At 36.3% G+C, this 22,861-nt stretch overlaps 1 pseudogene; it reads right to left on the bottom strand.

The window, feature by feature from the left end:
• Positions 1 to 8,063: 8,063 nt before the first annotated feature.
• Positions 8,064 to 22,861, bottom strand: part of LOC149262681 (subtilisin-like protease SBT1.7) — a 46,391-nt pseudogene continuing 31,593 nt past the window's right edge.

Here is a 22,861-nt window from a genome sequence, read left to right as displayed (position 1 = left end):
AAATGAGGTCTGATGAAATATTGAGATGCTATGTACTTGACTTTGAGCGAAGCAGCATCCTTGCGGAGGCTCATGGAGAAGCTGTAGGAGGACATTATGCAGGAAAACAACAGTGCAAAAGGTTTTGTGTGCTATATTGTGGTGGCCAACTATGCATAAGGACGTGAAAGCATATTGTAGGGCATGTGATACATGTCAAAGGACTAATTAGCCATCACGAAGGGATGAAAATCTATTGACACTGCATGTGACATTACAACCATTCGTGAAATGGGCGATTGAATTTGTGGGACCAATTCAACCTCCAAGAAAGACAACAGGTGCGCGGTACATCATCACCACGACAGAGTACTTGACTAGATGGGTAGAGGTGCAGCCTGTGGAGGACTGTACCGGTGTGACAGCAACAAAGTTTCTTTTGAATACGAATTGAAGAGATTTGGCTGTCCAAAGATCTTGATGAGCGATCGCAGTATGTACTTCCTTAATGAAACAATCAGCGCATTGATGGAAGAATTTCAGGTGTATCATCAGAATAGCATGCCTTATCACCCGCAGGCCAATGGGGATGATAGAAGCATTCAATAAAATACAGGAGAACACATTGACAAAGGTCTACAATGCTCAGAGAAGTGACTAGGATATGCGTGTACCAGTGGTGCTATGGGCCTACAGAATGTATTGCAAGAAGTTGACTGGGCAAATTCCTTTCAGACTTGTGTATGGCGTAGAGGTTGTGATGCCAATGGAATACATTGTACCTAGTTTGCGCATAGCGGCACTCACAGGAATGACAGATCGCGAAGCCTTGGAAGAGATGCTCGTGCAGCTACCAGAGCTTTAGGAGGATTGATTTCTAGCTAGATTTCTTCAACAACTTCAAAAGGAGCGCGAAAATGCATGGCATGATAGACAACTACGCACCTTCCAAGTAAATGATATGGTTTTTCTATATGACAACAAGTTTGATAAATTTCCAGGAAAGTTTAGGATTCACTGGCTCGGGCCATATGTCATCAAAGAGATTACTGACGGTGGAGCAGTTCAGTTGGTTAAGTTAAATGGGGATCCCTTCCCAGGAAAAGTGAATGGTAGGTGATTGAAGCCATACACTGGTGATCCAACTAGGTGACTATATGAAGGAAGCACAGTCTTAGCACTTCAGGTAGCTAAAAGGAGGTGCGGACTATAAACTACACTACCCCAGTTGAGGAACTGCGTGATGAAGAAACTACGCAGAATGAGGATAAAACCACGCAAGTCAACCAAAAAGTGACTGTTAAAGTCACTGTTCATGATTTGGCGATGGAAAAACGACCAAATGGAGTGGGGGTGTGGAATTTCAAATGAAATTTATGGGCGAGATCCTTGAAAATATTCCACCAGTCTAGCATTAATGAATCAATTTTTGGGGGAACGATCCGATTTGAATTCAAAATGGTCTATAAATTACATGTGGCTGACCAATGAGGAACACTTGGCATTTTGAGTATTAAGTTGTTAAGCTCTCAGACACGTATGCATTGTGAATTATTTGAAGGTTTGATAATGAGTTCGGTGTTTGAGCAATTACCAAAGGAGACAAAAGGATTGTTAAATAGCATCATGTTGACACTGGAAGAAACCGTAGGTATTGAGGAAGCAGTGGCAGCCGAAGGGGCTATGCCAGAGGTTGCTATGGAAGAAGAGGGAACTGCTCTGGAGGTTGTAGAGATACCCAAGTCACCACGATCGCCTAGACCAAGGCCTACCAAGACCTAGGAAGGTGCTAAAGGAAAGAAAGGAAAGCAGGCCGTGATAGCACCGGTGCGCACGTCACCTAGGAGAAACCGTCGAAGGACAAGCCCACTGCTCAGGAAAAGGGAAAAACCATTAACCTGGAACCGGAGGGGGAAGAAATTGAGGATATCCCAATGGACAATGAGGATCTTGGGATTGACACGTAGGACATTGAAGTTGAGGAGTCTTACCCCATTACTAATTTACCTGAGTACGTCCCTTCGCGTAGGGGCAAGGCCAAGGTGCCTAAGGACATTGACAAGAGCAAGGTCACCTTGTACACAACTTTGCTACCAAATAAGATTGTTTTTGAAGGACCGTGCTTGGCACAGATTCTAATGTTGAAATTGGAGGATTGGGACTTAGCTGATACCGAGAGATTCCCTCACTTGGCGATAGACCAGTTGATGCACCGTGTCCTCCATAAGACCACTGGTGTGATCGCATTGGAACCACAGAGGTGGCTCAAAGGAGTGGATAAGGTAGGCCTGCTCAACCTGTTATGGGTGCCACACTATAATAACACACCCATTATCTTGCTGGTAATCAAGTAACTATTGTGCTTGGTACATGATGAGTGTCTGTGGCTAGAGGAGCCAATACCCATCACTGATAGACTGATCCATAGAATCACGAGGTTATCATATTCAGGGGAGAATCTAGCTATGATTTTTGGTGGACAGGCAGGTGAATTGGCCCTCGCGAAGGCCATGAAGAAGAAGTTCAAATTATTAAAGAAGTTGTGCAGCTATGCGATTACAAGTATTTCCGACCTTGTGGTAAAAGTAGCCACACAAATATTGGCAGGGAAGGTCATGTGGAAGTGTCGAAGTACTGGCCCCTGTGGTAGCTCTAGCGGACGAATACATGGAGGGGGTTTAGTTTAATTGGGCCCGCTACCTCTGCGGTGAGTTCCTTTGCAAACTGTCGCGAGGTGCAGGATCTCAGCAAGACCTTCCACTATGCGCAACTCTTACTATCCATCGTGCTGGTAGCCTGGGAGCTACCTGAAGATAGCCAATTTCCCTCGGTTGCGCCGAACCTGCCTAAGGCTGCGAAGTACACTTGGCTATGGGCGACTAAGGATCCTCAGCGGATCAAGAACATCAAGATCTTTTAGATCTTGATGGAGATGAACGTGCACATGGCCATAAACTGTAAGCCACGAGTGTCACCTACTGTATTTGATAAATTACAGCCATATGCGGAATTTAAGGTTGATTTCCACCATGTATCCATAAGGGAGTGGAAGGACCCCGAGCAGAAGTGACACGACTTTCACTACTTAGCTACGGATGATGCGATTCAAGTGGTTATTGACAGTTGTTGGTAGAATGGCACACTGCCTCAGACTTAACGGTGGGATCTAGCAAGAGAGTCGCACAACGGAAGAAGGATGAAGCCAAGCTCAAGATGGAGTAGTTGGCTGAGAAAAGGAGAAAGGAGGCTAAGGATAAGTCTAAGGCAGACTGTGTTGCCACACAAGAGACAGGTGGATAGATAGGAGGAGACAAGCACGACTCCAACAGAGAGAAGTCACCCTCCTTAGAAGATGACAAAGAAGAGGATGATTCGATAGAACAGGGAGGAGAGGACCCGCAGACACCTTCGGTTTGTATCAAGCGTCCAAGGGGACAAAAGAAAGTAGGGCCACAGAAGAATTCCAAAGCCAGCATGACGTCCATGGACCCAATCAGCCTAACAAAGGGAGATTTGAACGACATTGGGGATACATTGTGGGATTCCATTGTGGAATTCCTGCAACAGTTTGAGTAGCAGTAGCAGCAGGTGTTGGGGGCCATTTAGGTGAATCTGCAAGAGTTGTAGATTCAGGCAACATAGACCAATGCAACATCCATTAGTTTGGCCATTAGTACTTCAGAAGCCACCGGGATGCTGCGTGCAAAGGACTCCCGAACCATAGTGCTACCAGATGGAGCACTAATGACAGAGATCGAAGCTGATAGGCCCACTGTTAGTGCATTCAAGGTAGTAGGGCTGAAATTGGCAGTGCTTCCTAGTGAGGCACTCCACCTACTGTAGGATGGGATGATCGTGAAGATGAGGGCCAACAAACAACGTGCTTTTCAGGTGATTATCAAGTAGAAGATCAATAATATTCAAATGGGTGTGCAACGAGACTCCTCCCTCACATACATGATGGAACTCACTAACACGAATCAACACATGATTAAGGCAGTGGAGGAAGCATGCCGAATGGTCTTGGAGTTGACCATTCGTGTGGATATGCCGGTAGATGTGCGTGTTCACAAACTTTCTATGGGGGTGTGTGACGGCTGCATAGAATTGGAAAAGGTTTAGTTGGAGATGAACCTCCAAATTGCAAAATTGCAGTCGAGGGCCCAGCCTTTGACTCCACCAAAATTCAACGAGTAGTACACGACTGCTATAATAGAGGCAATAGTGGTAGTGGAAAGTACAGTGGTAGACTGCACAACGCTTTTTAAAAAGTCATTTGAAGTACTAACCAACCTACAAGAAGACCCCACTATGCAGAGGCTTCAAAAAGAGGCGCAAGAGCTGAAACAACGCTATGATGAGGTAAAAGAGATAGTGCGTACTATTTCCCTCACATAGATACTCGCAAAGCTGCAGGAGGCCAAGGCATTGAAGGAACAGGTAGATGCAACTCAACATAAAGAGGCAGTGCTGAAGGCGTGCTTGAAGCCTTGGTTGGACGAGGCCTACTTGATCACGATCTCCATTGAAGGCAAGTTGGCTAGTCTGCAGGAGACTCAACAGAAGCTTCAGGTTGACAGTGCAGGGCCAGCAACGGAGCAGTTGGTCGAGGAAATAAAGTAGGTGGCCACGCAGTGCACTGCCGAGGTAGCAGTCGTACAGGTCGAGATGGGGGTTCTTCGTGCCAAGATCTCCATGCCACCAGAGTGACTCAAGCATGAGTCCCCATGTTTGTGTTGGGGGCCTGTTGGGAATGGGTTCCCCCAAGAGCTAGTTTGGGGCTAAAAGACCATGTTTTGGGGCAAAAGGCCCAAATTTTTTAATAAATATGTAAAGCCTCTGCATTTTGTGGTCATGGAGCGCAAAGAGGTCAAAGGGTTGTCCGTCCTTGTTTTGTGAAGTCTCATGTCAGCTGTAAAGATATACCAATGGTCTGCAAACCATGGGATTGTATAAAAAGAGAGTCTTAGAAGAGTCTAAGAGAGGAGTAGTAATAGTAAGAAGGATTTTGGGTAAGAAATTATAAGTGTTCTCGAGCCTTAGCATAGGTAGAGGCTCTGCAGCTGAGTGCACATAAGCTTAGGGTGGAAGTCCACAGCTAAGTGCGCAAACCCCTGCAGCTGTGTGCGAAGGGTGGATCGAGTCTATACTGAACTTGATAGATCAATAAAAAGAAGTATTTTGCATATCACTGTGTATTTTGTCTTTGTTTAATGCATCTGATTATATTATGATACGATCTGGGTTTATATGATAATGCTTATTTAATGCACAAATGTATTCAAATATATCCGTTAAATGAACATATACTTATGCAAAAATACTAGAGTGAGGATATTATCAAGTATGTAGGGAACATATTCAATCACACACACCTTGATCAAATTAAAATATTCACCCAAAAACAACCACTCTTCCTATGACTAGTGCCCAATTGTATGTGGAGCTAGATTTCCTTAAGCTTTTCTTTAAGCTTTTCACTTAAGAGTCAAGGGAGCTTCTCCTACATTTATTTGGTGAACCATAGCTTCATGTGGGACTTAACTATATGTGATGCTCCATAAATTGAAAATTTGTGCATATGTTGATTCCCTTTGCATTCATGGCAAGATATATGGTATGTTTTAATTGTTACAAGGGATCTAGCCCTTGAAGGACTCATGGAATCTTGGCATACATGGAGATACCAAATTCTCTATGGTATATATTCTCCTTTTGTGCCATTGCCACCTTTATTACTTGTGAGTGATTTCCATACGAAGTTTTGTGCATTATTTGATCTAATATTTTGGTTACACCTTGATCATTTGTGAAGGTTACTATTAGTATTTTGACCATTTTGTTCATTCCCTACGATAAATTCTAAGCCATGGAACTAATTTAGTAGCATTATGATCAACTATTCACAACACTTAATTCTCTTTCCAACCCTCAAATGAATCTTACTCCTCATTAAGCTTTGCGAATTATTAATCTAAATCAATGAGGTGACTATATGCCATTCATTAACATTTTACTTTTTATAGGCCTTATGACAGATTCTAAACTATTAACATAAATTGACAAGATGAATATCCACCATTCATGAACCTTAAGTTCTTTTCAACCTCTAATAGATCTAGCACCCATGATGAAATTTAGGTTGTAGATTTGGGAGCCACATGAAGATCACACTCAAGCTAGTATAATTTTTTTTGTTGTTGGATAATTTAAACTTTGAAGAGTGAATGAGTTGTTGGGAACATATTTTATTTTGTTAATATTTACAAAAAATAAGAAGGATAATATATATATTAAAGTGAAATTTTGAAAAACTATTTTTTTAAATAATTTTTTAAGTATCATATTTACCAATATATATAAAATGTTAAAATTTCATTGCCACATTTCACTAAAAAGTTGGACACGTTTTCATGGATTCACATAGCACCTGCTTGTGGATATGGATACAATAAATAACTAATCCAAAAGGATCTAAAGTTATAGGTGACTTTGAATATTGTATTGAATCAATTTTGTAAGTTTCTCTTGTATTATTGGACCTATTATCATAACCATTTCATCAACATCAATATAATTGCTATCATAGTTATTATCATCATCAATGTCATCATTATCATTGGCATTGCCTTAAGTTTAATGAAAATCTATTAGTCTTTATGGTTGTCATTATTATCGTAATTGTCAATATAATCATCTTCATCATTGTTATCACCACATAAAATATTCAATATATATTTAAAAACACATATTTTATGGAAAACATATATAAAACATTTAAAATTATATGTTTATTTAAATTTTAATAAAACATTTAACACTAATCAATTCCCAATTAAAAAAATTAAAAGATTATGTAATGAACCTCTATTATGAACTCTAGAATTACCATTACCATTTCATGTTATACCCACACCTTACCATATCATTTCTTATATACATATAAATTAATAAGTTAATTAATTGAAAGTGTTAATTCATCTAATTTCATCTATATCTATTATTTTAAAAAGAGTTTATATAATAAAATTGTAAATTCCCAAGTTAATATATATTTTATGCTTAAATAAATATGGAAATTAAATTAAAAATTGTTTTTTTTAATAATATTTATATTTCATAATTTCAACTATTTTTTTTCTCTAGTATTTAATCTTTTGTCCATTCAGCTTGGCGGATAATGATGGTTTTGCTAGTGGCCAACAATCTTCCTAAATTATTTTATATCCATCCGCCATCGGGGTACATGACGAGAATGAATAGTTTTCCAATGACAAAGATCAGGCTTCGCGAGAGCCCTCATCTTCATTTGGATAGAAGGGTTTTCCAGCTTCATTTGGATAAAAGGGTTTTCCATAAACAGGTTGTTTCTCTTAGTTCCAAATCCATATCCAAATCTATACCTACCCTTCCCTTCACACAATTCGCACCCAAGCTGGCAATGTCAAATACACCTATGTTTGCACTTATTCATTGCAGTGAAGCTCCCAAAAAGCTCCAAAGTACGCGTTGAAGCTCCCGAGGGTTTTGGAGCCAGTTTTACCATATTTATCAGTGTGGTTGATATAGGCCTATAAACATATAGAAGAAAAAAACTAATATGTTCTATTCTTAGAGTCATATAATATCCCTCGTCTATGACCGTGAGATTTTCGTCATATAAAACCACTCGTCTAAAAATGTAAAGTTTTTTTTTTGGCCAGCATGAAAAAATCTAAATATATATTATACTGATGGGCAATATCACATATATACCGCATAATCCCCAGCCAGGAATTTATACGAGTATTCCTATGAGAAATATAGAGAACAAGTTTCACATATAATAAATCAGATCAATCAATACAGTAATATAAACTACCGCCAAAAACTACATATAACATATCTAAAAAAATCAGATAAAAAAAATATGCATTATGATGTCGTTGAAGCTATTCGACCTATTCCAAGTAATAGAAGTAATGCATAATACTTCCTGCTGATGCTGATGCCGATCCCTGTTGTATACAAAAATACTATTATCCACAATATAGGTCTAAGAATGTAAAGCTAAAACTATGAAGATTGCATAGTAATATTCTTTACTAACATAATAGAACCACAAGCGGACTTGTGACGACGTGGCCCCTTCCATCAACCCAACTCAGGTACCCATAAACCACGCATTCTCCACCCTTAGGATCCTCTCCATTCCGTACTTTCAAGCTAAGAGAAAATGCCAACTTTTCATTCCTTTCTTTGAATAGCAGATAGTCAGGTTCCACTTCCACTGAAACTCCTTGAGGAGCCTTCACTATTGCCCTATACAGATACGGTATCTTATTGTCATCCGCCACATTGCTTACAATTCTCTTAAATCTCTTCACCTTTGCTGCTGCTGATGATGTTGTGAAATTTGCAAGGAATGACGGATAGTTGAGATCGCCAACAGCGGAATGGGCGCTGCACGAGTATTCCCTCCTCGTTACCATCCTGATTTCTTTCTTCGTATATTGAGAGTGCAAAGGTAATTTATATAGTCATTCACGTCAGAGTCATAGACGAGACCAGGATCTGCAGCTTTATTGGGATTCACAATACCGGCACCGAAATCCAGGGGAGTCGCTGGGGGCGATTCCTATTTCCACCTCCATAGAAAAGTTAATGCTATGTAGGTACCCCTCTAACAGCCTCATAGAGCATCATCGACCATACATCATCGGACCATGCATCGTAAACTTTATCTGTCTCCGACATCCTGCTCCGGCTGCCCATCGAAACCCCCGGCGACCCTGCCCGCAGCCTCCCATCAGATCGTATTGATGACGGACGAAGATCGTATTGATGACGGACGGGAGAGCATGGACTCCACTCATATCGGATTAATGACCGACGGGAGAGCTCATTTACCTCACGCACGAACGGGACCAACCTCCTCCGGCCTTCAAAGTCCCGGCCAGCTCATCTGCAAAACCATTCCTGAGCACTCCGCGGCGAACAGAACATTATCTGCAAAACCATTCATGAGCACTCCGCGGCGAACAGAACAGAGGAAATGTTCAATACCTGGAGGAGCTGGCCATTGGTTATTGAGATTTGCTGTTGGCAAGGTTAGTACATCTGAAGCCTGCGAATTCTTGGTGAATTTTAACATCTATTTAGACTCGCCTAACATTCTAATTTGAGCTGCAAATCACTTCATTGAAGTGCAAAATTTTAATCTGGTGTAATAATTTCCGTCATCACTGTCTCTGCGTAAAAGACCATTTATCTCCTCTGCGAATTTATTGCTCAGTTATGTCCGTTCATCCATCTGGTGTTAAAATTGTTGTTTTTGAATTTACTTTCATTTTGTTCAAATTCGAGGGTTCATAATCTCAGAATTAACAAATATTTTAGTGACGCCCAAAATTCCATTATTGAGCTCTGCTGGAACTGAATTCCAAAAACTGTATTACACAGTTTCGAGGGTTTTTTTTTTTTTTTTTTTTTTTCAGCGAGAATCAATTATAACTAACTTTATATCAACATAACATATAGTTTACAATTCAAAATATACTAAATTTCGCATAATGTGAAAGGTACTAAAGGCGAGAAACCTCTAATACGCAGATTCTATTAACATTGAAAATATATATCAAGGGCCATCAAAGAACTCCGTGAGGGCTTCTGCTGTCAGACATCGAGCTCATATATCAACCTAGCATATAGTTTACAATTCAAAATATGCTAAATTTCGCATAACGTCAAAGGTACAGATGGCGAGAAACCTCTAATACGCAGATTCTATTAACATTGAAAATATATATTAACCGTCATCAAAGAACTCCGTGAGGGTTTCTGCTGTCAGACATCGAGCTCAAATTCTTCTCCAGTGGCTGCGAATTTGTTGACAAGGGCAAGGGCATTACTGATTAATTTACTCACTTTCTGCACGCGGGGCGTGACCATGGCCTTAACCCTCCCACTGGCAGGCTGAAAGCCGTCGAGACAGGAGTCCTCGTTGGTGAGCGCCGTGCTCATCCACGTTTCCATGTTGCTCATCTGAGCCTTGAACGTGTTACGCCTCAAGTGCTTCAGCTCCGCCAGAGATTGATGAATCTGGCCCGTGGTGTCCCCGAAATCCTCAATACAATACACAGTTCGAGGGTTTGCATGATTATCGGATGGATCAAACCCTTGATTGGGCCTCTTGACGCATTTCCCTCCCCAAAAATTTATTACTTTTTAAAATACTTAAGTTAAATCAACACAATTAAATTTTATAGAGAGAAACTAAAAAATTGAAATATAAATTGTTTTTCTATTTTTTAATTAATTTTTAAAATTATTTTATTTAAAAAATTTATAATTTTAAGTCATTGAATTAACACAATATTTTACTAAACTAATTAATAAATATGTAACATAAAATATATTTGAATTACTGAATCTATTAATATACTATTTATTGAATCAGTAAACTAACTAATAAATCAATTTTTGACAACTTTATCCTCTCCCGGTGAAACTAATCCTCTCCCACATTGATAACTTTTTCATAAAGGGTATCATTATTTGCTTCATTAGATATCACGAAGACAAAGTGAGAAAGGATACAGTTAATGGAACATATTTTCGATATTGGGGGAATGCCTTTTTATTAAACAATGGGTATTTTATGCTTTATGAGCATACTGAGAATGAGTGTTGTTCTTTCTTCGCAGAGGCATTGCAGCTGATGTTACATCATAATTTATTCAACTCTCAGCTCAAACCCAGAGAAAATATCGATGTTTCTATGTCCAGGATTGAAACCGGAAACCTTTCCGTCGAGATGCTTTTAATGAGTTTAATCAGGGAATCTTGTCATCATATTTTTCAATTCATTTATATTCCAAAGATGCATCACATTTTGTTGGCCCAATCAAGGGTTGCCTCATAAATGGATTTAGATTTTGTAGTGTCTTTGACTAATTCTACTTTTAGTCGCTGCATACAAATCAAATGCGTTCAGAAGTCAAATTGTAGTCAAATATCATATCAGAGCTTACTGGGCAGTCCAAGTACCAGTGGTAATTAGGCTGGGACTTGTATGACTGGTAACAATAAAAGGTCAAAATTATAATGTATTGTAACAATGGTGACAACAATTAAAGTTTGGCATTCTCATCAATTGTATATAGTTGTATAACTAAAACCAGAAATAACGTGAGCCTGTTAATTCCATCTAATTGATTGCGTTTAGAAACTCTCTATACACGATTTCATTGAGTATACTATTCTACTTTAGTTTGCTTGAGGTCACTTTTTCTTTTTAAGATTTGTTTTATGTAAGAATTTTTCAACAGAGTTCATCATTCTCATACTTGTCTCACTACTTATGGAGAGCCTGCCATAATCATTCTGGAATTCGTTAGATTTGTGCAACAATTCTCACCATAACATTAAAACTTGTGATTAATAAGTATTCGTGTTGCCTGCAAAATCTAACAGCAAATCATCTGTCCTCATCTCATTCAATTTTATATTATACAAATGAATTATGAATACTGTAGATATATTATACGCAGTCATATAAAAGATTATGAGCTGTTGAGGTGTGCAAAAGTGGAGCTGCAATGGTTTAAGATAACTACTTTTGATTATCTCAACTACTATTATCTTACTCTTCATTATCTTAACTATGAAATTATAAATTAATTACTTTAGAACTCAACCATCATTCGCATAATTTTGTATCAAGCACCCGCATAATTTTGAAACAAGGGTTGCGCCTATACCAACCATAGTCTATAACCTTTTTTTAATTACTAATGATAATGATATCGTCAACATCCATAGACTCTATCCATCCATAGACTCTATCAACGCAAATACGTACACAGAAAAGTTCATTTTTAATTAAATAATAAAAATGATGTCATCACCATCCACAAAAAAACTTGAACAAAACAAAACTTTATAAAGAAAAGTCCATTTTATTAGGTTGGTTTCCGAAATCTGATAATGTTGGTTGCGTGATATGAGTATGTTTTTCCTTCATAGATTAATATCTACTTCTGTAATAGAATGTCTTCTATATTGTATGAACTCATATCACGCAACCAACATTAAATAATCACTGGTTTACATCTTAATTACAGGGTACCCATTTAAACGTGTATGTCGGTAGATGAAACCGGTGTCATCTGTTTGGATGGAGAAATGGAAAACGATAGTAAAAAATTACAAAACAATTGCATAGTCTAATTATTGTGGAATATTGTTGTTAAGGAATCTGTTTAGTTATTAACACTGTGAGTATATATGCACAGTGGAAAAAATAGATAAATTTGATCTAATAAGTATAAATGGAGAAATAAAGAAATGAGGTACACATGGAAATAGGAAGAAATGAGAGTTGACATTATTTACATTAAATATTAACACTTTAGATATTCAAACTAAAATCAGTTGATGAAAGCACTTACAGAGTTTGTCCTTGCCGGATGTGCAACAGTAATGTGCTCAGAATTTAAGTGCCAACAGACCAACCACCGTATATTTAGCTTATATCTATTCACTTTGTTAACTGGAAAAATATATATTTATGTGTTGACATTATTTAACTCTTTTCATTATTTATGTGTTGAGTTTTTATCATCTACATAAAAAGTTGAGTTGCAACAAATAGATATGTTTTTTGTCCAGTAATGTATTATATATAGCTTTTTAAATATATCAAGGATTTAAGAACATTTTATTCTATTCCAGTTTTCAAAATTTTAGTGTTTAAAATGGATTTTAGTGTTTACACTATTATTATGTTGTTCTTTTTAGATTATGGTATATGGAGAGCGTTAGTGTCTTTACTCTCCTTGTTATGTTTGCAGGGAAAAAATATGTCCTGTAAAAAAATGGCATCCTATTTTGCCTTTGTTGAAGAATCCATAGAGCCCTCCCCCATGGAGTGTGCGGGTTACGAGCAGTATGTGAATCTCCCCGAGCTCAGTGCCATGTGGAAATTCAAGGAATGGCCTGGTTGGTCTAGAGAGGGGTTGGTAAAGGCTACCTTACAGTCATTGGAGATTACTTTTCAGTTTGTTATGTCTGTCCTCTGTGACACAAGGACTTACATTGACAAAGAGGAATGGAAGAGAAGGCTTGAATCCTTAATTAGTTCCCAGATTGAGTTGATTTCAATGATTTGTGAAAATGACAAGCAGGTTCCCACTCTTCAGTTGTCAGTAAGTAGTGGTGTTCTCTCATGGAAAGTTTTCCATGCGGTATGGTAGAGACCTGGTGCTTTACCTGTGGTTAGCAGAACAAGTGAAGAGAGCTTACTTCCTCGTTTGGGTACATGGAAAAGCGCTGAAGCTATGGTTTCTAGAATATGGCTTGCCATTGAAGGCCATATGCAGAGGACTCCCTTCACTTTAGGTCTGGGGGAACCAAATATGTCAGGTAAGCCTCTTCTTGAATATGATAGAATCTGCAAGCCAAGATATTTTCACTCTTTAAAACAACATAAACAGTTCCATAATCTATAAGATGCCAAACTTTGCAATGTCCTCCAGATCTTTGAGGCCTGGGTATTTGTAGGCCAAGAATGGTTGCAGAGAGTATATGAAAGAATAGACTCTGGGGATTTCGTAGGAGCATCCACAGACTGTTGGATGGTTGAAAGGATGTGGAACATGCTCACAGAAATTGTGAATTTGCTTCTAGTGATGGACCCAGATGATTTCCTTTGCCTTAAACACAAGTTGGCAATTAGCAGCACTAGTACGCTTGCAGGCGCATATTGCCTTCGGTCTTCCCCCCTTAGAGACCTTACAAATGCATGCAAGGAACTAAGGCATCTGGTGCCCAAAGTCATCGGTGTTGAGGCTGATCCAAAGGGTGGACCAAGGCTCCAGGAGGCACTTATGCATTTGTTTCATTCACATGGACTGCGCTCACATAACACTTCAGGTGCTTACCATGTTGCAACAATGCATGTTCTGTTGGCCTTCCAGGCAATAGAAGCCGCGGTGAAAAGGTTTTTCTTCTCATATCAGCAGCTGGTAGTAACAACCATGGGTAGCACTGAAATGAAGGGTCCATCATATCTAGGTGCTTGTGATGCCCTACGTCATATATATTTTGAACCACCTTATTTCCCTAGTGTGGATGGTGCAAAGACATTTTTGGGTTACTATTGGCACTAAAAGTTACAACTATGGTGGATGGTACACTGGAAGATCTACAGACAAATCAAGTGAAGTGTACAAGAGAAAGAATAGTGCCTTCAGTTTTTCAATGTATTACCCCAAATTCATACATACACTTTTTACATTGACAGTTTTGAGTACTATACATTGAATTATATTGGATATAGGATTAGACTCATTTTTGTTCATCCCCATCAGTAGGACCAATCAATAGAACAGTGCTAGAAATTTGGGATTTTTTTTTTTTTCCCTCTCCAACATGGATAGGATACTAAGGATTCATAGTGTGCAATTCCTCCTTCGTTAAATAGTGTAAAAGATTGTCCAAAATTAAAAAGGTAATTATTAAAATTATTAAATTTTATGAGTTGTTTCTTTTTTTAATTTTTTTATTCTTTACCTAAATTTTATGATGAGTTTAATGATATTTATATAATTCATTATAAATTTTAACATGAAATGTAGTTTAATGCTGTTATTTTTATATATTTTTTTAAGATTTTTTAATTCAGTGTGTGAAACTGAGATAATTATAATTATAATTTGTTAAGTTTATTTAATGGAATGCATCATAATTTTTTTGATGCATTATTTTTTTTTTTTTTATCAGATTTTTTGTTTTTTAAGATTTTTTAATTCACCGTGTGAAATTGAGATAATTATAATTTTAGATTATTGAATTTATTTAATGGAATATATCATAAAAAATTTAATGTATTAAATCTATATCATATTCAAGCTACATTCCTACCATAAATATCCACTCATTTCCAAAGTTTTGAGAAAAAATATTAGATAATGCATTTCAGATTGACTAATAACATATAATTAGTATAGTTTTTTATCTCTACATTTATTTTACAAAGTACTCTGATACTTCTTTATACTCTACTTTAATTTTCTTGCACATGGCCTTGTGTTATTGCTTAGGATGTCATTTAATTTAACTGAATTTATGGTAAAGGTATAAATTTTGCCTTTAGTTCTTCAATACAAATTTGTTTTAATGAGATTGTAAATTTTAGTCAAATTATTTCTAGTATAGTATCATTTATAAAATACGTTGTTCTTTAATCTTATAAGTTTAAATTTAGAACATTGATAATGCATATTGCTTATAATCATTCTCGCTCTTAATATCTATAATTTGGCTTAACACTTATCATATTCTTGCAGATTGACACACAGTTCGCTCGCTTGTGCAGAGCCTAACCCCACAGTTTACAAAGAACAAAAACAATCATTGTAATTTTTCTTTCATGGGTGACTGGCAACCTTTAGTGAATTGCCTTCATCTCTGCAATTTTTTTCCATATAGTTCAGATTGTTTTAATAATCAGTATTAGTAGGGCAATTACTTAGCATTTACTTTAAAATTTTTACATTTCACACATAGCTTAATAACGGGAAAAGTAAGTGGCCATAATCCACACATTTTTTCAATTTGTTTTGCTATTTTACCGAAGTCAAATAGTTTAATTTGCAAAGGAGTAAGTGGCCCATAATTCACTCATATTTTTTACTAACCAAAGCATCTTTACTTCATTAGCATTGGGACTAGGAACTGGTGTTATTAAAGAAAGGGAGTAGCCCCTGCTTCCCTTGCGTCTTTTAGACGATCCTGGGCTTGCATCTGAAATCTTTCTCAAAGCACTAAGTTTTTCATCTCCCTTTTTAGGCTCACATAGTGTAATAGGAAGGAAGTAAGTGGCCCATCAACCACACATTATTTTATTTGCAGGTAAGGAACAAACATAATTTAGTGTAAGTAGACGAATTTGAAAAGGATCATCGAATATCCACATGACTACAAACTTTGTATGTTCACTATGTCACTTACACACACATTTCACTACACACACTAAGCTACTCTAAACTTTGAACAAAGGGAATCAAGTGTAAAAACCCTTTGTACTTAGATGATTTAAGCTTAATTTTTCACACCATAAGTGAAGGAAGACACGTAAAAGCAATCATAACTTGAACAAAATAAATTTCCCCACATGGGCCACAAAATAATTTATAGTTTAGGTTAGGACTGTTGGGGGTAGGAATCTAATAAGCCGCCATGGTCATGTTACATTTTGAAACATAGAAGTTGTCTTTTAGGGTGCTTCAAATCCTTCAATCAGTCCACGGAAAAGACAACCCAGGCAGCACAGAGACCCGATTCAGAGGGGGTTCGGCTTAGGCTCAGTGCGTGCGGTCCTATATGGGGCTACCCAACCTGTATAGTGCTCGGTACTGATAACTGATTACCAAGAAGCTAAAGACTCGACTGCCTCCGTGAGACGAAGGTATCCTATTGGCCAAATTTTAGGGCATCTTTCCCTATAGGTGGAGGTGTGGGAAGCACTAAAGCCTCATTCAATACCTTGGTTGATTCTTTTCGTTGCTGGAAGCGTCACCAGTTCTTTTGGGACGTAGCCCCAGTACTCGTCATTCTTTGGCTGCTGGAAGCCTCACAAGTTCTTTTGGGACATAGCCCCAGTACCCGTCATTTTTTGGCTGCTGGAAGCGTCACCAGTTCTTTCGGGACGTAGCCCCAGTACCCGTCACAAAAGATATCTCCGCAAGGCCCAGTTATTTATAGAGTGGAAAGGAAAAATAGGTCTTCATAGGACCTTTTATCATACACAAAACAATCTAAAATATTTTCCTTGTTTGATTGATCACATAGCTTAACTTAAAGGGAAAATAACACTTTATTTTTCATTTTTCTTTATGTATGTAATTTCTTTTTATACACATTCCTCTCCTCACCACAAAAGTGACACAAATTCCATTTTAAGAATACATAAATACTTTACTTTTTCATATTAAGAATAACAAGACAATGCTACACAAAACATTCCATATTAAGTTCTACTAGCTGATATTATAATTACCAAAAACATGCTCTGTTTAGAGGCCTATTAATGGTGAATGATTAACCAATAACATTAGGAAATAGTTGAGTTAATATCAATGGTAATTAAATTGAATTTAGATAGCAGATTTCTGAGTAAAATGTTACTTAGAAATCTAATTTTAGCATATTATGTGAGCAAAAGAGAAAATTGATAACGGACCTATAAGGCTCGTGAACTAGTTAGCTAATTCAAAAGACAACCTTCCACATCAAACAATAGTGCATAATATAATGAAGCTTCACACAGATATGCTATTCAAAATGAAATTTACATTACAAATAATAGTATTTAAAATACAAATTTATTAAAACCTGGTCTCTATGCTTTGTTCCTTTAACTGACCTCCAACAATCTTTTATAAATCAAACACTCCGTCATTAAAAGGAAGAGTTGCAATAGTGCAATCTTTTCTTATAATACAAAGTCCATATTTGAAAAAGGCAAATCCCACTGACTCAAATATGAGTTTTTCCTCCTACTTCTACAGCTAGAAAATCCCTTACAGTAGTGCTTCAGAATTCACTAGGTGCAAAGAAGAGGAAATTAACATTCTCTAAAATTCATATTTATAATTACAAATGAAAATCAAAATAGGAGAATTGTTTGGAGAATAAATTTTCTCCCACAAATTTGATTGGCCAAAATTATTTTTCCTATCTTGCTAGAGCAATTTCATTGTTTCAAATATTCTCTTCATCATCCTTCGAACTGCTCTCCTACTAAAAACCAATCAAAATTAAATTAAAATTCAAATAAAAAAAATACCAAATCTAGGAAAACAAACATCTCCAATCAAAATTTAAATAAATATCAACTTTCCATTGATCCTTGTGAATATATTGTTGATCAAAGAGAACAAAATTGAATGGATCTGCAATTTCTAGAAGCTTTGGGCAAATGAAAATGCAAAAAACTAAACTCAAGAAATTAGTATTGGTTAAAAATTCGGAGCTTAATTTTCTGCTAAATTTTAGACTTAGTTAATTATTGAATCTGGTCATGCAACCAGTTTAGAGATATTCTCCGTGATTTTATTTATCTAATAAGCCATCCCGGACCTTATTTGGCCAAGCAAAACTCAACTTAGGCCAAAATTAAAAAAAATTAATTAAAAAATCTAGTTTTAATTAACTGTTATTAATTATAATTATTTAATTAATTATAAGTATTTAAATAATTAAATACTTTTTTTAAAATGTTAATTTAAATCATAATTACAATTAATTAACCTAAACTAATCTACACTTAATTATAAGTTAATTAATTTACAAGTTACAAAACAAAATTAAATTATATAAGAAATTTTAATTAAAATTAAGATTTTAATTAAATTAAATTAATCTTTGGTATTTAAAAAAATATAACACAAAACCTATTTAATAATCGAATAAACTATTGACATCACACCTTTCTCATAATTACCAAAGTGTTATAACAAAGGAAGAATAAGGCATGAGAGGAGTTAAGCATATCAGAGGTTTTATGAAAAAGCTGTCAACGAAGTTTCGAGGGACATCGGGAGGTGTTGAAGTAGACATCATAGAGATTTTGCATCCAAGGTTACATTAAAAAAAAAAAGTTATGATATTATAAAAATGTTGAGGTCCGATATATGAATCGTCCTAATGTAACAAATTTTAATATAAAGTGTTTTGTAACCAATCTATTGGAGGTTTGTTTAAAAAATTAACATATATAAATGTTGTGAGTTCGGATGGAACGAAGGAGGAGGGAGGTGACGTGAGAAGGATGATGGAGTGGGACCTACTTCATATAAGATTAACGATATTTTATAATTTAAAAGTTTAATAAAATGAATTATAACTATTTTGGTTTTGGTTTTTTTTAATTTTTGAAATTGGGATTTAGAATAGATTTTCAAGATCCTTAAAGCACCATAGTTTTAATTGTTTTACAATTTGGCTGTGGTGATTTTGTAGGATCATTAACGAAAAATGAATTAATTAGTAAAAATTAATTAAAAACCAATATTTACAATTAATCTACAAAATTAAAATAATATACATTTTGCACATTTTTTAGCTCAGAGGTAAAAATTATCAAACTTCGGAGAGGTGTCATTTGCAAACCATGCAACCAAATGAGATGAAACAAGTATTGGTGGAAAGCTAGTGGAAAATCAAACATAATGAAGCAATCAAAATGGAAATACGAAGAAAATAGAAATCTAGCAAAATTGTAGGACACTTATTCAAATGAAAAATATTAAAAGGTGTTTTAGCCAAAATTAACAGAAAGGGTCCCTATTATTTGAAATAAATAAGATAAAAATGGGGTGTTGATTTTTCACCTCAATGGAACTATGGCTGCAAATTCTAAATCATGAGTGACATAATTTTGTTCATGTTCATTTAACTTCCTGGTCTCATAACAGACCACTTGGCCTTCTTGCATCAAGACTCCACTAATTCCTTCCTTGTGGGCATCCATACACACCCCAGAGTCATTGTCTAGGTCATCAATCCTTAACACCAGTGCATGTGGAAGAAAATTTTTCAATTGTTCAAAGCTCTCAACACATTGATCTATTTATTGGGAATTAACCCATTTTCTTTGCAATGCAGTGATTGGGTAACCAATCTTAGAGAAGTTTCAAATAAACCTACAATAGTAACTTACAACCCTATGAAAGATCTTACCTCAGTCACATTGTAAGGAGTAGGCCACTCCATGAATACCTTAACTTTCTTTGGGTCTAGTACAAAGCCTTACTTTGAAACAACATGCTCCAAATACTAAATCTGAGTTTGGTAGAACTCACATTTGTTGACTTTTACATAGATCTTATTCTCTCTCAACAATTGTAGCACAACTGTGAGGTGTTTCTCATGATCATCCTTATTCTTAGAATACATGAGGATGTTGTCCATAAAAACGAGCACAAACTTTTCCAAATAAGGACTCGAAATGTTATTCACAAGGAACACGAAAGTAGCCAAAGCACTTGTAAGTTCGAATGGTACAACCGTGAATTCGTAGTGCCCATATCTAGTTCAAAATGTTGTCTTGTGTGTGTCTTCTTCTTTGATATGCACCTGATGGTACCATGATCTAAAATCAATTTTTTAGAATAATAATTCCCCTTTAATATGTTCAAATAGATCAACAATCTATGGAAATGGATGTATGTTCTTAATAGTGCCCTTGTTGAGTTTTCAATAATTAACACACAATCTCAAAGTGCCATATTTCCTTTTCCCAAATAACACATATGTTACCCACGGTGATACACTTGACCTAATGTTCCCTTTATCCAACATTTCGTCTAGCTACAACTCAATTAAATCAAGCGTGCTCATTTGATAAGGAGTTTCCACAGGCATGAGTTCAATCAAGAAATCAACCTCCCTATGTGGTGGTGGTCATTGGATCTTCTCTAGGAAAACATCTACATACTAATTTACAATTGGATGTTCCCTCATGTTATTCTTGTTGCCTCTCGATCCACTGGAGATGTGAATAATGAATAGGATATAGCCCTTGTGACCACAATGCTTAAGTTGCAATATTGTTACTAGTCTGATTGACACTAGCTTGATCTTCCCCTATAATATGGTATTTTCCCCATTGTTACTAAGGAATCTGATCGAATTTCTATAAAAAATGATTTTTTTTGGTGTTGCATCAGCCAATCCACCCTAATCAGGATGTCATATGCTCCCATGGGCAACAAATTTAAATTAATTACAATGGGCATGTCATTTAGCATGATTAGGCATGAATTGGATGGAATAATCCACTTTCTTCCTGGTCTCAATAGCCAATTGGACTAGCCAAGACTCCTTATGAATTGTCCTGAGTAAGGAACTCTTCTCGACCACTTATGGGCTTACGTAGTTTGTCCTGGGTTTAACAAAATAGAAATGGATTGGTCATTGATCTTACCTTCCATTTAGATTATTGAGGCCCGATGATCCACTTATCTGTTGTCCATGGATGCATATATGCATGGTGCACACCTCTCCATGTCGTTCACAGTCTCTTCTTCATGTACGTTATACGATCTTGGGCGACTTTGTTTCCGTTGAGGGAAGTCATTTTTCCAATGGTTCTCCCACGTGCCCAACATTACATAGGCCCTACCCTAAGCTTCTCAATTTCATATTGTGTGGGTTTCATGAACCACTCTTCACTTGCCAATGACATCTCTCTAGTGAGGTTCTCCTTTGGCATGAGCGACTGGCTTATGGCTTCCCATTGCTAGCTTCATTCCTTTCCCTTTAAAGTTTGGCTTGACCTTCTCCTTCCAGTCTATTCTCGATGAACATGCTACTGAAAAAATATCTAGCATTGGGAACACTGCTTCAACGATTAACACTCCAATATCCTCCCCAAGGGTGCTCCCCCTATTGTTGAACCAATTAAGATGTATCATCGCCCACACCCACCACCTTTTTCCTCCATAAATTCTTCCATGCCTATAACCACCTCTGTAATACCTTCCCAATGCTCACCCCTACCCTTCAATCATCCACCATTCTCATTTTTTCAATCGTCCACCCTTAACATTCCAATTTCCCCCCCTAGGTTAATCCCCTGGCCTATAGTGATTCCCACTATTGTACAACCGATGGGGGTGTATCGTCGCCCGCACCCACTACCTTTTCCCTATTTCACATCCACCATGCCTTTATCCAGCGCCCCTGAACAATGCCTATATCCGTCACCAAGTGCTCTGCCATCTACCCAGGAAGGGTTGTCTTCTCCATTGCCTCAAATCCTCACGGTGAGAATGAGTATTTGATCAAAATATCATCATGAATTAATGAAATTGATTATATGCCTTTCAATTTTTACAACTAATTGATTATTGTAATTTTTTGCAGAGACATCAATTTGGAAATCCACCTGGGAGTGCCTCATGGGACGAGGGTGACTTATAGACCCATACGGTAGATCGATCATGATGTTGTTTTTCCATTATGTCATTGATGGGCATGAGATTCCATTATTTATGTTGGAAATGAAGTTCTATTTTGTAAAAAAGAAACATGTATAGTTGGACCTATTTTGAATAAAAAATACATAAATTTATATTTGTGTTTATGACAACATCTTCATTGAATTTTAAATCCTTATGTGGATGCGATGTTATATTCTATCAATGTTACATTACTTTTTGATGAATAGTTGTAACAGATTTTGTTTTTATTAGTTACAAATTATCAAGTTTATAAGTTAAGTTACTTTTATATTTATATCTTATTTGATGTTTAAAATGTAATCTTAAGACTTATACCTCTCACCTCAAGATGAATCTGTCTAAAAATACATATGCCTTCCAAACTTGATACTAGATAAAAAAACAATAACCACACATTACAATCCAATATCGCTTTAAAAATATTCTTACCAAGTCTCTTAACAAATATGTAACCGTAGATATTTTTATCATAAACTACCATACAACAACGACTCTTAAGTATAAACAAAATATATATCGAAAAAAATATGAAATCTTAAATATATTTTCACATCCTCAACCTTAGAATATTCATTTATTTCTTTACATATGAATTATAGTTTATAGTTTATGTTCATATTCCATATATTTTACATGTGAGAATCAACCCATTTAATAAACATGTACTTGTTATTTAACCTCTTTAACCTTTATTGAATTTTTTTGTTTTATGGGGTTAAGGGTGTGATTGGAGAAGAGAGAATATTAAGATTACCAAAATAAAATTACAATTGAAATAGTAAGGAAGTATAAAGTTAAAAGTTGTATTTTATAATTTTGAGATGGTTAATATTCTAAAGTGAAATATTGATTTTTGAGAGTGGAAATATCGA

This window comes from Pinus tabuliformis, chromosome 6 (genome assembly GCF_031772625.1).
Source record: "Pinus tabuliformis cultivar Carrire ecotype Pingquan chromosome 6, CPIR1, whole genome shotgun sequence".
Classification (NCBI taxonomy): domain Eukaryota; kingdom Viridiplantae; phylum Streptophyta; class Pinopsida; order Pinales; family Pinaceae; genus Pinus; species Pinus tabuliformis.
The sequence above is the reverse complement of the archived record's forward strand: the minus strand, read 5'-3'. Positions and strand labels throughout refer to the sequence as shown.